Source organism: Pocillopora damicornis, chromosome 3 (genome assembly GCF_964200805.1).
Source record: "Pocillopora damicornis chromosome 3, jaPocDami1.2, whole genome shotgun sequence".
In the NCBI taxonomy this organism is placed as follows: domain Eukaryota; kingdom Metazoa; phylum Cnidaria; class Anthozoa; order Scleractinia; family Pocilloporidae; genus Pocillopora; species Pocillopora damicornis.
The window spans coordinates 10,695,395-10,702,252 of record NC_142672.1 but is presented as its reverse complement, the minus strand read 5'-3'; positions in this window follow the sequence as shown (position 1 = coordinate 10,702,252).

Genomic DNA, 6,858 nt, shown 5'->3' with positions numbered 1-6,858 from the left:
ACTCTCACCCGGACGATCAGACTACACGACCAAATGTTTCACCTTGTCTCCAACCACTCACTGATAATATGTTTGTATAAGCTGTGTGACTCAATAATAAAATTAAGTAATAAAACATTATTTGTTTCATTTGCCTTGTGACTGACCAACATGCCAAGAGAAAATTCTGTTTAAATATAGAGTCGAAGTTACTTAAGACATAGCATATTGGGGAAGATGCTGTTCCCAAGGTCGAATCTGCTGTTAACACCTAATTTAACCTTGTAGTTGTCGTAAATTATATTTTGGTGAAACACCATGGAAGATGCATGTCAGTTCTGGCCCAACTTTTCATCAAATCCTCAGCGAAGTAGCCCCTAGCTTTTTGTCACGTGTTTAGACGAGACCATGTATATTTGGAATACTGAGGGTAGCCCTAGAAAAAATAATCTGCGATCCCACGCCCCTTCTATCTGTCTAAGACTAACATGACTACAATCTTGAGGTAAGAGGCTCTCAATGGGGTCAACCATTAGCCGTAAAACGGCATTAGTTTGTTAAGTCTTTAGAAGTAAACTTGACAAAATTTAACGGTTAGACGTAAAAACAGTGAACTTTAAAAATTTTCCTCGTAAACTCAAACGGAAAAAAATGAACTGTTAGCCGTAAAATATTCATAATTGTAACTGTTCGCGGTGAAAGCCAACATCCCTATGAAAGCCTCAGTTAAGAGCCGTGAACTTTCATAGAAGCGCTACGAATAACCTTTGTTCGTAAATACGTTCGCTCCGACAAGATGTCGTTGATTGATCCGAAAAACATAACAAAAAAAACAAAAGGGATATCAACTTCCTGTGTACATTCAGAACTCTCAACCTAAAGTCGCCTTAATTACACTTCCTACCCCTTGAGACAAATGGTATTGCGTGACAAGAGCTTACACTGGGTTAATAGACTACTAAAGTTCCGAATGCCTGAACCTGGCGATATAATTCAAAGTATATTTTGCGTAGAAAATACTTGGCCTTGCAACGTAATGTAGATTTATTTGTGACAATTGGCAGTTTTATCTCCCATTCTCTCCGTTGAATAATGAGTGACTTGGATAGTCTAGAATGAACAGGTAGCGGCCGGCCGTCACAAATGACTTCACATTCATCCAACAGATCACCTTAGCACTTTGCTGCGTTTCATTTTGATAGGATGTTTTAGTCATGCATTGAATGTTTTCGAACTAAATGGTTTTCAGCTGCGAAATTAACACACCGAACTGTTTAAATGAAAAGCTGAACTTAATGACTACCATATATCGAAAGCAGCTCGGAACAGCTTGGAAGAACACAAAGGGTTTATATTTCCGCCATTGGATCGTTTTGGATGGCTTAACCTTGCTCTTTTTGTAGTGGTAGAAACTCCACTTGTCAAGCAAATATACTGGAGAGCCTTCGAGTTCCACTCAATGGCTGCAGGAGGTGATTTGAATGTAGTATCCGTTGATAGAAAATTTGGCGTCAAATTCAAACGATTTATTCAGCTGGCGTGTGAAGGAACTAAATGAGTGTTTAAAAGACTCCGTTTGCTAAGGGAGTGAATTGTGACATAATATGACGTGTATATGTTGCGCATTACAACCTCACCTCTCAATAAACGATGATCATTGTAATAAACGGTTAAGAATATATGAAAGTCATATATTTGAACTGCGGATGAAGACGTGAATGAAAGTGATCCTCGCAGTAATGTGCACTACCTAGGCAGTAGTGAAAATAAGGCCTGAAAAAAATTCAGGCCTGTACGGGATTTGAACCCATGACCTCTGCGATACAAAGCAAAGCTTGTAGGGATAACAGATATCGCTAGCCCAGAGGGTGGGGATATGTGTGCTGAGGCTTTAAGGAAATTAAAGGTGCAGTGTACCTGTTCATGAGACATGTTAATTCATGAACTTGAATCAAAGGTCAAATTTATTTTTTGCCACAATGGCAATTATGAGTTGTGTTATATTTCTAAAACATGACAATTATAGGCCGTGTTATTCCTTGAACATGCCACCATAAAACTGCCTGAATTGCATTATTTTAGCCTACCAGTGAGTAATAAAAACTTCTCAGTGTACTTACCACAGGCAAGTCTACCAATGTGACAAATTGATACTGCCTATATTTGATCACAAAAGCTTTTCATAAACTGCCATTCATTCCTACCTGGTACCTGGCACCTTCTCTATTGCCTTACCCCAATGCACAGCAATATCTTGTCACTTACCCTTCTGGTATTATAATGATCCTCTCAGTCCTGGAATGCTAGCTAATCACATTATTATTATTGTTATTTATACTAGGCTCAGGCAGAGAAAAAGGGGCAGCACAAAGAGAGGGTGACACTGACTTTTAGTTTAGAAGGTATCAGGATAGAAGATTAATTAAAGAAATTATTTACTTTGTTAACTGAATTACAGGAAATGCAAGGGCAAATTGTAGGGGACATGATGCATGGTCTTGGTTTGAGACATGTCTTGTTCACCGTGTTTTGTTACCAATGGGATATGATGTCTCACTCTTCCATTGCCTCTCTTTGCTGAGGAACATATGGAGGTATTAGAAAACTGCCAAAGAATTAACTTAGCTGTCAAATTGCTGCACTGGGACAACTATTATGGCCCAGGATTCAACTAGGGTAAGGATGCATGCAGTGCCCCTGGTTATGTATGCTCATGAAAGTGGAATGGGCATCTGGATCAAGCTCCAGCAGCAAGCACAATGGGCTTGACAGTATACTTACCTTATAACCAGTAACTAAAAGTTGATTTCACTTATACATATGTCATCACCCTTTATATGGAAAATGCATCCAAGTCTTTTACTGTTCAAAGAGATACACAGGGGAATGTATTTCATATCAAATCACGACAATACAAATGGAGATACAAATTAATTCTGAGTCATCTAAAAATGAACTGATCTCTTTTTCCTACATTCTCTTTTATGTGTGACATTTGAATTCAATTTTTTTAGTAATTCAAAGGAATTTCTGAGTTAGCAAAAAAAAGTTTCAAATATTGAGTTGCCCAAAACTTCCTGTTTCAGTTAATTTATTGCATATGTTTTTGTGCCTCTCTGAGAGTAGCATTTCCTGTTGAAAAGAAATCATTGAGGAGGAAAATTTTTGTCAGGGAACTATACAAATTGTATCTTGTTGAAGAGGAAAAATACTTTAAATCTACTTTACAATGGTGCGCTTTGATTTGAAGGCTTGCAAGATTTCTCGGCTGCAAAATTTTAGTTTCCAATTCATTCATGCAAATAAAAAGTTTCATAACATTTAATCTTAAATATTGCTCATTAAGCACTTGCAATTATTAATTATTCTAAGCATGTGTTATTTTTTCTTTCAGGCAAAAGTCATAACTGATGCCGTTATTGAACTTTTTGAAGTATCAGTAACTCTTAGACAAAGGGCTGGATCAGCAAAGGAGCAGGTCACCAGAAATTCATCAAATGGTACTGACTGCAGAACCACTGATTTTGTTGAATGATTATAACTACTGTAACAAGACTGTTCCACACACAAAAAAAGGAATTTTAAAATAACTTGTATGTATGGATGAAGATAAAGCAAGACTTAAGAAAAAACTTCGAAATTCAACAACATTTATTCGCAAATACAGCTGTGTTAAGTATTTTGTTAGAAAAGTATATAAACAAATCTTGCAGTGTCAACATCAAATGATGTTGTCCTCGACTCTTCGAATTATCCAAGAGTCCATTCATACTCAGTTAGGAGCAGTGTACACGTTGGCTTTATGAAGAAATGCATAAATTTTTCTCATAAGCATAGAACATTTGATTGTCACCGAGTAAACTAATTTCTCCTTGTACATAAATGTAGGCGATAACTATCCAGCTACAGAGCAGTTATATCAGGCTGTAACATGCAATCCCAGAGTCTCAATCCGCAAAATACGACGAGTGAAAACAATAGAAAACCTAGGGGAAAGAACTTATTCAGGAATTTTGTGTAAGCATATTTGGACCCAAAGCAATACTCTACGTGTCTTTTTGTTGGATTGATTTCAAAATAGTACCAATAACAAGATTCAGAATGGTTCGTCCCAGTCTTGGATTTGTTCCCTCCCTCATATTAATATTAAGATCCTGGTCGTTGATTCTTATTTAAGCTACCTGCAATTTTTGGTGGTTTGAAAGCCGGTACCGCTACCGCGGAACACTGTTTTTGTCGGATCATGTGTACTATAGGTGGCCTCGGTCGACATATCGGCCGATACATCGGCCGATATATTGGTCGACTGTCGACCGACTATAGGTCGACTATCGACCGACTATTGGTCGACTATCGGTCGACAGTCGATAGATCGGCCGACAGTGGACCGATATATCGGTCGACTATCGGTCGACTATCGACGGTCAAGTCGGTCGATTGTCGACCGATAGTCGAACCATAGTCGACCGATAAATGTGTACATATCGGGTGATGCATTGGTCGACTATCGGTCGATATATCGGTCGACTATCGGTCGACTATCGGTCGACTATCATCAACTGATACAGGGTGGTGCAAGTGAATCATTAGTCAAGAGTCATTAGGAGAATTGAGAGTCAGTATTCATTGATAACATTGTCATATATCTGTATATGTTCTGGTAATTAAAAAGATATCCAATAGATCTTAATTTACCCACCTGCAAAGTTTTTTCTTTTTGTACCATCTGCTCGTGCATTACTCTTGGTCTTTCTTGGATGCGTTTTCCCAAGGTTCTTATGCAAACGAGTTTTTCGTGGGTTGCAAAAAAACTGAGTACACAGATTAGTAAACTTTTACATATGAATTTCTGAACTCCATTGTCAGAGAGGAGGAACAGAACTCCTGAGATTGTCTGATGAAGAAAGATGGTACTCATTTTGTCACGAGAATGGGACTGGAAAAAAAATCTGCTTTCCTCGTGGAATGGGGTGCTTCACCTAAAAGGGTTTTCTGTTTCGTGCTTAGGGTAAACCAAGGGTCATAAATATCTCACGAGTCAAGGTCCAGAAAATTATTGCCTGAGTGTCTCAATGGTATAAAGAACCTTGTAGCAACAGCGGACTTGCATAGCCCAAGTTATGGGGCTGTGATTAACCCTTTTACTACAAAGATCTCAATAGTAATTCTACTTACTGTCTGCAATACAATTCTTGTGATGTTAGTTTAGAAAATTTGTTCCTAGCTCAACTGATAATCCCCAGATTGATATTTTTCTTTATTCTCATCACTAATCTGGTTGAAATTGTATCCATATTGTAAGGAGAAATTCTATCTTGGTCTCTTATGGGAGTCACAGGATTAAAAGCTTTCGCTTTCACATCGTACGACCAGACTAATCAAAAGTTCTCTCCGCAAGGTACACAATGTAAATCGACAATTTTCAGAAGGAGAAACCCCGAGATAAACACTCTGAGTACTACATCGTCCGCTTTGATCAATTTCAGAAGCTGATGTAGGGAGAGTTATTGCAAGCTTTATCAAGCTCATACGATTTTAAAGTGGAAACATTTGTCCCTGTCTACCAAGGAGAGAATAAAACGCTTATCGTATCAACTACGCAAACAATTCCAGTTTTGTAACTGCCACCATTTGCTTTTTGACCCTTGTCCAGAAAAAACAATGCAAGAGGAAGTTCCGTCAGCAGTCACTCAGCAAAACCGTCTTTCTCTCGGGCATCACCAACAGGTATTTTTGTCGGACTGGACAGGCTAGAACCTTCGCACTTAGATGCAGAAGAACCTGACTATCCAGAACCAAGGGAATTCCAAGCTTATAAAACACACCTACAGTCTGTTACAAGGAGGCATGATCCACTTCATATACCCCAAAAGAGAGCTGACAAAGCATCAGTGCAGACTGGTCAAAACATTGTGACTCTTGTCGTGGACGTTCCAGCCAGAGAAACTAAACTGCCGCAGAGAAAAGAGTAATCTTTAGAGGAAAACGAGGAAGCAATATCGGGCCCGTCTCTGATAAGATACATTGCATTTAACTTTCATTTTGTTCTGTTTTATCAAACCACTGGTACTGAAACTTGTATGATTGAAAGCATCGGCTAAAAACAGACAATGATTCATCTCAAGTATCCTAGGCGAGTTTCCCGTGAATGTAATGTACCTGTACATGTACAAATCACAGATCAGTCGGCGTAAATCTAATGATTGAAAAGACTTTACCTTATTCTGATGAAATCCATAATTATTCCTCCATTTCTAAACAGATGGAGCTACCATCTCTCTAGCACTAACGTTGTCTTACTTTTCTTTACTCGACATTGACCTTTTTTCATTTTGGTAATCGGCCCTGCCGGTTGTGATTCATTTAAAAAAAGACTTTGGAAACAAAACATAAACTTCTGTAAACTTTAAATCTTTGCCAAAATTGGAAGTACACTGCACTAACGGTACAGTTGAAGCTCTAAAAAACGCTTACAGGAAGGTGAGTACTTCAAATGATCACCGATAACTTGAGATAGCAACGACGCGATAAAAGTGTACTATCCAATTCGTTTGTGCTCTTCGAAAGGCCACTTGCATCCTTCAAAAATAACATCATCTGCATCGATCGCCCAAACAATCACAAGGCAAGACCCAAAGTCGTTTGTACAATCTTTTGCATTTTGAAAATAACTTCCTTCTACACATCACACAATAAGTTCAAGACTTTGCCGCTTCCATCTAAGTTACAGAAGAAAAAATGAGACGAAAGGTTGTCTCAAATACTCGAACCATTGTTTTTTCCGACGTATTTTCCTGCTTCTTTTCTTTTGCGATTCTTGAGCGGTAAACCGACGCAGGTGCATACCAGCGGTCTCTCGTATCAAACTTTACAAAACAT